The sequence below is a fragment of the Bufo gargarizans genome, chromosome 4, assembly GCF_014858855.1.
Source record: "Bufo gargarizans isolate SCDJY-AF-19 chromosome 4, ASM1485885v1, whole genome shotgun sequence".
Lineage (NCBI taxonomy): Eukaryota > Metazoa > Chordata > Amphibia > Anura > Bufonidae > Bufo > Bufo gargarizans.
This window is the reverse complement of record NC_058083.1, coordinates 538,738,539-538,748,722: the sequence shown is the minus strand read 5'-3', so window position 1 is coordinate 538,748,722 and position 10,184 is coordinate 538,738,539. Positions and strand designations below refer to the sequence as shown.

The 10,184-nt window shown below is 53.4% G+C and overlaps 1 long non-coding RNA gene across 1 annotated transcript; it reads left to right on the top strand.

Annotated features, from left to right (window-relative positions):
- Window positions 1–6,957: 6,957 nt before the first annotated feature.
- On the top strand, window positions 6,958–7,351 carry LOC122936066. Its single transcript, XR_006388874.1, has 3 exons — window positions 6,958–6,987; window positions 7,070–7,193; window positions 7,292–7,351. It is a non-coding gene; the product is annotated as an uncharacterized LOC122936066 (long non-coding RNA).
- The last annotated feature ends 2,833 nt before the right edge of the window (window positions 7,352–10,184 follow it).

Here is a 10,184-nt window from a genome sequence, read left to right as displayed (position 1 = left end):
CTACACTAGTAACAGCAGAGTGACGGGCGGCGCTACCTGACTGCAGCTTATATAGAGGCGGGGTCACAGGCTGCTCCGGCCAATCACAGTCCTGACATTAGTAGGCTTCTAAGGGCAGACAGTTAGCTGCGTGATGATTGGCTGCTCTGCACCCACACAGCACAATGTCTGTAGATGGCTGAGTAAGACCCTCTCCCTACACTAGTAACAGCAGAGTGACGGGCGGCGCTACCTGACTGCAGCTTATATAGAGGCGGGGTCACAGGCTGCTCCGGCCAATCACAGCCCTGACATTAGTAGGCTTCTAAGGGCAGACAGTTAGCTGCGTGATGATTGGCTGCTCTGCACCCACACAGCACAATGTCTGTAGATGGCTGAGTTAGATCCTCCCCCTACACTAGTAACAGCAGAGTGACGGGCGGCGCTACCTGACTGCAGCTTATATAGAGGCGGGGTCACAGGCTGCTCCGGCCAATCACAGCCCTGACATTAGTAGGCTTCTAAGGTCAGACAGTTAGCTGCGTGATGATTGGCTGCTCTGCACCCACACAGCACAATGTCTGTAGATGGCTGAGTAAGACCCTCCCCCTACACTAGTAACAGCAGAGTGACGGGCGGCGCTACTCCAGCTTATATAGAGGCGGGGTCACAGGCTGCTCCGGCCAATCACAGCCCTGACATTAGTAGGCTTCTAAGGGCAGACAGTTAGCTGCGTGATGATTGGCTGCTCTGCACCCACACAGCACAATGTCTGTAGATGGCTGAGTAAGACCCTCCCCCTACACTAGTAACAGCAGAGTGACGGGCGGCGCTCCTCCAGCTTATATAGAGGCGGGAGTCACAGGCTGCTCCGGCCAATCACAGCCCTGACATTAGTAGGCTTCTAAGGGCAGACAGTTAGCTGCGTGATGATTGGCTGCTCTGCACCCACACAGCACAATGTCTGTAGATGGCTGAGTAAGACCCTCCCCCTACACTAGTAACAGCAGAGTGACGGGCAGCGCTACCTGACTGCAGCTTATATAGAGGCGGGGTCACAGGCTGCTCCGGCCAATCACAGCCCTGACATTAGTAGGCTTCTAAGGGCAGACAGTTAGCTGCGTGATGATTGGCTGCTCTGCACCCACACAGCACAATGTCTGTAGATGGCTGAGTTAGACCCTCCCCCTACACTAGTAACAGCAGAGTGACGGGCGGCGCTACTCCAGCTTATATAGAGGCGGGGTCACAGGCTGCTCCGGCCAATCACAGCCCTGACAATAGTAGGCTTCTAAGGGCAGACAGTTAGCTGCGTGATGATTGGATGCTCTGCACCCACACAGCACAATGCCTGTAGATGGCTGAGTAAGACCCTCCCCCTACACTAGTAACAGCAGAGTGACGGGCGGCGCTACTCCAGCTTATATAGAGGCGGAGTCACAGGCTGCTCCGGCCAATCACAGCCCTGACATTAGTAGGCTTCTAAGGGCAGACAGTTAGCTGCGTGATGATTGGATGCTCTGCACCCACACAGCACAATGTCTGTAGATGGCTGAGTAAGACCCTCCCCCTACACTAGTAACAGCAGAGTGACGGGCGGCGCTACCTGACTGCAGCTTATATAGAGGCGGGGTCACAGGCTGCTCCGGCCAATCACAGTCCTGCCATTAGTAGGCTTCTAAGGGCAGACAGTTAGCTGCGTGATGATTGGCTGCCCTGCACCCACACAGCACAATGTCTGTAGATGGCTGAGTAAGACCCTCTCCCTACACTAGTATCAGCAGAGTGACGGGCGGCGCTACTCCAGCTTATATAGAGGCGGGGTCACAGGCTGCTCCGGCCAATCACAGCCCTGCCAATAGTGGGCTTCTAAGGGCAGACAGTTAGCTGCGTGATGATTGGCTGCTCTGCACCCACACAGCACAATGTCTGTAGATGGCTGAGTAAGACCCTCTCCCTACACTAGTAACAGCAGAGTGACGGGCAGCGCTACTCCAGCTTATATAGAGGCGGGGTCACAGGCTGCTCCGGCCAATCACAGCCCTGACATTAGTAGGCTTCTAAGGGCAGACAGTTAGCTGCGTGATGATTGGCTGCTCTGCACCCACACAACACAATGTCTGTAGATGGCTGAGTAAGACCCTCCCCCTACACTAGTAACAGCAGAGTGACGGGCGGCGCTACCTGACTGCAGCTTATATAGAGGCGGGGTCACAGGCTGCTCCGGCCAATCACAGCCCTGACATTAGTAGGCTTCTAAGGGCAGACAGTTAGCTGCGTGATGATTGGCTGCCCTGCACCCACACAGCACAATGTCTGTAGATGGCTGAGTAGACCCTCTCCCCTACACTAGTAACAGCAGAGTGACGGGCAGGCGCTACTCCAGCTTATATAGAGGCGGGGTCACAGGCTGCTCCGGCCAATCACAGCCCTGACATTAGTAGGCTTCTAAGGGCAGACAGTTAGCTGCGTGATGATTGGCTGCTCTGCACCCACACAACACAATGTCTGTAGATGGCTGAGTAAGACCCTCTCCCTACACTGGTAACAGCAGAGTGACGGGCGGCGCTACTACGCAGCTTATATAGAGGCGGGGTCACAGGCTGCTCCGGCCAATCACAGCCCTGACATTAGTAGGCTTCTAAGGGCAGACAGTTAGCTGCGTGATGATTGGCTGCTCTGCACCCACACAAGCACAATGTCTGTAGATGGCTGAGTAAGACCCTCCCCCTACACTAGTAACAGCAGAGTGACGGGCGGCGCTACCTACCAGCTTATATAGAGGCGGGGTCACAGGCTGCTCCGGCCAATCACAGCCCTGACATTAGTAGGCTTCTAAGGGCAGACAGTTAGCTGCGTGATGATTGGATGCTCTGCACCCACACAGCACAATGCCTGTAGATGGCTGAGTAAGACCCTCCCCCTACACTAGTAACAGCAGAGTGACGGGCGGCGCTACCTGACTGCAGCTTATATAGAGGCGGGGTCACAGGCTGCTCCGGCCAATCACAGCCCTGACATTAGTAGGCTTCTAAGGGCAGACAGTTAGCTGCGTGATGATTGGATGCTCTGCACCCACACAGCACAATGCCTGTAGATGGCTGAGTAAGACCCTCCCCCTACACTAGTAACAGCAGAGTGACGGGCGGCGCTACTCCAGCTTATATAGAGGCGGGGTCACAGGCTGCTCCGGCCAATCACAGCCCTGACAATAGTAGGCTTCTAAGGGCAGACAGTTAGCTGCGTGATGATTGGATGCTCTGCACCCACACAGCACAATGCCTGTAGATGGCTGAGTAAGACCCTCCCCCTACACTAGTAACAGCAGAGTGACGGGCGGCGCTACCTGACTGCAGCTTATATAGAGGCGGAGTCACAGGCTGCTCCGGCCAATCACAGCCCTGACATTAGTAGGCTTCTAAGGGCAGACAGTTAGCTGCGTGATGATTGGCTGCTCTGCACCCACACAGCACAATGTCCTGTAGATGGCTGAGTAAGACCCTCCCCCTACACTAGTAACAGCAGAGTGACGGGCGGCGCTACCTGACTGCAGCTTATATAGAGGCGGGGTCACAGGCTGCTCCGGCCAATCACAGTCCTGACATTAGTAGGCTTCTAAGGGCAGACAGTTAGCTGCGTGATGATTGGCTGCTCTGCACCCACACAGCACAATGTCTGTAGATGGCTGAGTAAGACCCTCTCCCTACACTAGTAACAGCAGAGTGACGGGCGGCGCTACCTGACTGCAGCTTATATAGAGGCGGGGTCACAGGCTGCTCCGGCCAATCACAGCCCTGACAATAGTAGGCTTCTAAGGGCAGACAGTTAGCTGCGTGATGATTGGCTGCTCTGCACCCACACAGCACAATGTCTGTAGATGGCTGAGTAAGACCCTCCCCCTACACTAGTAACAGCAGAGTGACGGGCGGCGCTACTACCAGCTTATATAGAGGCGGAGTCACAGGCTGCTCCGGCCAATCACAGCCCTGACATTAGTAGGCTTCTAAGGGCAGACAGTTAGCTGCGTGATGATTGGCTGCTCTGCACCCACACAGCACAATGTCTGTAGATGGCTGAGTAAGACCCTCCCCCTACACTAGTAACAGCAGAGTGACGGGCGGCGCTACCTGACTGCAGCTTATATAGAGGCGGGGTCACAGGCTGCTCCGGCCAATCACAGTCCCTGCCATTAGTAGGCTTCTAAGGGCAGACAGTTAGCTGCGTGATGATTGGCTGCCCTGCACCCACACAGCACAATGTCTGTAGATGGCTGAGTAAGACCCTCTCCCTACACTAGTAACAGCAGAGTGACGGGCAGGCGCTACCTGACTCAGCTTATATAGAGGCGGGGTCACAGGCTGCTCCGGCCAATCACAGCCCTGACATTAGTAGGCTTCTAAGGGCAGACAGTTAGCTGCGTGATGATTGGCTGCTCTGCACCCACACAGCACAATGTCTGTAGATGGCGGAGTTAGATCCTCTCCCTACACTAGTAACAGCAGAGTGACGGGCGGCGCTACCTGACTGCAGCTTATATAGAGGCGGGGTCACAGGCTGCTCCGGCCAATCACAGCCCTGACATTAGTAGGCTTCTAAGGGCAGACAGTTAGCTGCGTGATGATTGGCTGCTCTGCACCCACACAGCACGATGTCTGTAGATGGCTGAGTAAGACCCTCCCCCTACACTAGTAACAGCAGAGTGACGGGCGGCGCTACCTGACTGCAGCTTATATAGAGGCGGGGTCACAGGCTGCTCCGGCCAATCACAGCCCTGACATTAGTAGGCTTCTAAGGGCAGACAGTTAGCTGCGTGATGATTGGCTGCCCTGCACCCACACAACACAATGTCTGTAGATGGCTGAGTAAGACCCTCCCCCTACACTAGTAACAGCAGAGTGACGGGCGGCGCTACCTGACTGCAGCTTATATAGAGGCGGGGTCACAGGCTGCTCCGGCCAATCACAGCCCTGACATTAGTAGGCTTCTAAGGGCAGACAGTTAGCTGCGTGATGATTGGCTGCTCTGCACCCACACAGCACAATGTCTGTAGATGGCTGAGTAAGACCCTCCCCCTACACTAGTAACAGCAGAGTGACGGGCGGCGCTCCTCCAGCTTATATAGATGCGGAGTCACAGGCTGCTCCGGCCAATCACAGCCCTGACATTAGTAGGCTTCTAAGGGCAGACAGTTAGCTGCGTGATGATTGGCTGCTCTGCACCCACACAACACAATGTCTGTAGATGGCTGAGTAAGACCCTCTCCCTACACTAGTAACAGCAGAGTGACGGGCGGCGCTACCTGACTGCAGCTTATATAGAGGCGGGGTCACAGGCTGCTCCGGCCAATCACAGTCCTGCCATTAGTAGGCTTCTAAGGGCAGACAGTTAGCTGCTTGATGATTGGCTGCTCTGCAGCCTTTCAAAAAGCGCCAAGAAAGCGCCAAACACTGAACCCGAACTTTTAATGGAATGTTCCGGTCCGGGGTCCAAAAATCCTAAAGTTCGGTACCAACCCCAACTCTACAGCTCGGGGTTCGCTCCACCCTGCTTATGAACTCGAAATGACCGTACAATAATGGAGATAGAGATGTGTGAGAGGTACGAGAAATGCAAACGTCATCTTTATCAACTAGCACTCCCAGCATATTCCGCCTGTTACTATGTGGTAGAGAAGGGGACTACAACTCCCAGCATTCCTTTAGCTTTCAGTTCTCACACTTTCATTCTCTCCTTTCCAAACAAAGCCACACCCCTTTATATCACATGATTATCTTCACAGACTTCCACAGCATCCCCACTCCTTAGCTCCACCCCCTCCTCTACTGATCACATGACGGTGACATCATCCCAGGTCATTCACCATATCTTCTCTACAGCTGAGCTCCGCCCCTTCTGATCACATGATGGTGATATCATCACAGGTCCTACTTCACCACTTCTCCCCACTGCTGAGCTCCGCCTCTCCTGATCACATGGCAGTGACGTCATCCCAGGTCCTACATCAACACTTCTCCCCACTGCTGAGCTCCGCCCTCCTGATCACATGGCAGTGACGTCATCCCAGGTCCTACATCACCACGTCTCCCCACTGCTGAGCTCCGCCCTCCTGATCACATGGCAGTGACGTCATCCCAGGTCCTGCAGCTCTTGCAGTGCACAGATACAGAGCAGGTCCTGGTCTTCTCTCCAGAATCCCCCTTTATCCCCGGGGTCTCTCCTTGTCCTGGAGGATCTCCTCCAGCTTCTCCACCAAGGATGGACAGGAAGGAGATCAGCAGAAGAATATTAGACCTCACCTTGGAGATCATCTCCCTGCTGAGCGGAGAGGTAAACCTTTCTAGATTTCTCTCCTCTTTATTGTATTCTGGAGCCAGTCAGACATCAGGAAGGAGAATCCATCATAGGAAGTGACAGGAAGAGGCTCCTGGAGAATGGCCTCCAGACCTTCCAAGGGACGGAGAAGCTGAAGACCGGCCACCGCTCAGTGATGGGGGATGTGGAGCCATGAGGAGGGAAGTAGGCAGGTTGTCCCCAGGAGATGGTGGCATTGTGGCCTGGAGGGAGGATTTCTACCACTAATCTAACATCTAGATGATACTAGAAGAAGGAGGCCTCCACTACGTCTAGAGGAAAGAAGGCTTCTCCACAACATAGAGGAGGAGTCTTTACTGTAAGAGCAGGGGGACTATGGAGCTCTCTGCCAGAGGAAGGGGGTGGGGGATTCTCTAGAAGAGTCCAGAAGGGGCTGGAGGGGGAGAATATTCCAGCTTCTAGGGACTAGATTACTGGAGATGGGGCCATGATCCCAGGAGGGATTCTGAGGGGAGATCTGGAGTCAGTGTCTCTCTCCATCCACAGGATTACACCCTAGTGAAGAAGACATCGGGGAGGACTCCCATCATCCAGGAGTCAGGAGGGTGGACCCCCATCACAGAGCCTCCCCCCCTGATACATGAGCAGAAGATCCTAGAACTCACCCACAAGATGATGGAGCTGCTGACTGGAGAGGTGACACTGCTGGGAATACTGGGAGGTTCTCCAGTAACAGCACTGGAGGGTCTGGGTGATGACGGTGTCATTGTGTTGTCAGGTTCCTGTAAGGTGTCAGGATGTGGCGGTGTATTTCTCCCTGGAGGAGTGGGAGTATATAGAAGGACAGGAGGATCTGTACGAGGAGGCCATGATGGAGGAGCCCCGGCCTCTGACATCTCCAGGTGAGAGGAGACCTTTCTGATGATAGAGATGTAAGGGTCCCCTGGATACTACTCCCATCATCTCATATATAATACAGTCTGTGTGTTATCTCCTATAGGTTCTGACTCCAGGAGGAGAAATCCCCCCGAGAGATGTCCCCGTCCTCTGTATTCCCAGGACTGTCCAGAGGAGAAGCTCCCAGAGAACCATCAGGTAGATGGAGCTGAGCCCTATACACATCTATATAGGGGGGTCCTGCAGTCATAGAGGGGTCATAGATTGTGGGGGTCTCTTATGTGGATCTGTTAGATTTCCCACCTGTCTGCTGTATTGTCCTGAATTGTTACAGATGACAAATCAGGGGGAAGATGTGACTGATATTAAAGTGGAGGATGAAGAAGAGCGGATGATGGGCGATCCCCCGTGTAAGAGTGAGGTGGAGGAGGACATTCCAGTCCATGTGACCACAGGTATGGAATCATGAATGGAGGAAGGGAATTGGGAGGTTTCTTTAGGTGAGGCTCCACCTCAGAGCTGCAGTAAAGTAGCACTCCGGGCAGTGACCCCTGTGTTATGTGCAGGAGCGGAGGGAGATGTGACTGCACATAGACATCCTCTCCAGGATCTTCTCTCCATCCTCTCATGGTCCAGGCTGGACACTTAACTTGGTTTTGGGGCTATTCAGAGCTCACTGTCCTCTCCATGACTCCGGCCTGAGATGTGCCGTGTCTCATGTCATTACCGTGTTACATATAGACTGCGGCCATTACACTGTACAGAGCTCACTGTCCTCTCCATGACTCCGGCCTGAGATGTGCCGTGTCTCATGTCATTACCATGTTACATGTAGACTGCGGCCATTACACTGTACAGAGCTCACTGTCCTCTCCATGACTCCGGCCTGAGATGTGCCGTGTCTCGTCATTACCATGTTACATGTAGACTGCGGCCATTACACTGTACAGAGCTCACTGTCCTCTCCATGACTCCGGCCTGAGATGTGCCGTGTCTCATGTCATTACCATGTTACATGTAGACTGCGGCTATTACACTGTACAGAGCTCACTGTCCTCTCCATGACTCCGGCCAGAGATGTGCCGTGTCTCATGTAATTACCGTGTTACATGTAGACTGCGGCTATTACACTGTACAGAGCTCACTGTCCTCTCCATGACTCCGGCCTGAGATGTGCCGTGTCTCATGTCATTACCATGTTACATGTAGACTGCGGCCATTACACTGTACAGAGCTCACTGTCCTCTCCATGACTCCGGCCTGAGATGTGCCGTGTCTCATGTCATTACCATGTTACATGTAGACTGCGGCCATTACACTGTACAGAGCTCACTGTCCTCTCCATGACTCCGGCCTGAGATGTGCTGTGTCTCATGTCATTACCATGTTACATGTAGACTGCGGCCATTACACTGTACAGAGCTCACTGTCCTCTCCATGACTCCGGCCTGAGATGTGCCGTGTCTCATGTCATTACCGTGTTACATGTAGACTGCGGCCATTACACTGTACAGAGCTCACTGTCCTCTCCATGACTCCGGCCTGAGATGTGCTGTGTCTCATGTCATTACCATGTTACATGTAGACTGCGGCCATTACACTGTACAGAGCTCACTGTCCTCTCCATGACTCCGGCCTGAGATGTGCCGTGTTCATGTCCTTACCATGTTACATGTAGACTGCGGCCATTACACTGTACAGAGCTCACTGTCCTCTCCATGACTCCGGCCTGAGATGTGCCGTGTCTCATGTCATTACCATGTTACATGTAGACTGCGGCCATTACACTGTACAGAGCTCACTGTCCTCTCCATGACTCCGGCCTGAGATGTGCCGTGTCTCATGTCATTGCCATGTTACATGTAGACTGCGGCCATTACACTGTACAGAGCTCACTGTCCTCTCCATGACTCCGGCCTGAGATGTGCCGTGTCTCATGTCATTACCATGTTACATGTAGACTGCGGCCATTACACTGTACAGAGCTCACTGTCCTCTCCATGACTCCGGCCTGAGATGTGCCGTGTTCATGTCATTACCGTGTTACATGTAGACTGCTGGCCATTACACTGTACAGAGCTCACTGTCCTCTCCATGACTCCGGCCTGAGATGTGCCGTGTCTCATGTCATTACCATGTTACATGTAGACTGCGGCCATTACACTGTACAGAGCTCACTGTCCTCTCCATGACTCCGGCCTGAGATGTGCCGTGTCTCATGTCATTACCGTGTTACATGTAGACTGCGGCCATTACACTGTACAGAGCTCACTGTCCTCTCCATGACTCCGGCCTGAGATGTGCCTGTGTCTCATGTCATTACCATGTTACATGTAGACTGCGGCCATTACACTGTACAGAGCTCACTGTCCTCTCCATGACTCCGGCCTGAGATGTGCCGTGTCTCATGTCATTACCATGTTACATGTAGACTGCGGCCATTACACTGTACAGAGCTCACTGTCCTCTCCATGACTCCGGCCTGAGATGTGCCGTGTCTCATGTCATTACCATGTTACATGTAGACTGCGGCCATTACACTGTACAGAGCTCACTGTCCTCTCCATGACTCCGGCCTGAGATGTGCCGTGTCTCATGTCATTACCATGTTACATGTAGACTGCGGCCATTACACTGTACAGAGCTCACTGTCCTCTCCATGACTCCGGCCTGAGATGTGCCGTGTCTCATGTCATTACCATGTTACATGTAGACTGCGGCCATTACACTGTACAGAGCTCACTGTCCTCTCCATGACTCCGGCCTGAGATGTGCCGTGTCTCATGTCATTACCATGTTACATGTAGACTGCGGCCATTACACTGTACAGAGCTCACTGTCCTCTCCATGACTCCGGCCTGAGATGTGCCGTGTCTCATGTCATTACCATGTTACATGTAGACTGCGGCCATTACACTGTACAGAGCTCACTGTCCTCTCCATGACTCCGGCCTGAGATGTGCCGTGTCTCATGTCATTACCATGTTACATGTAGA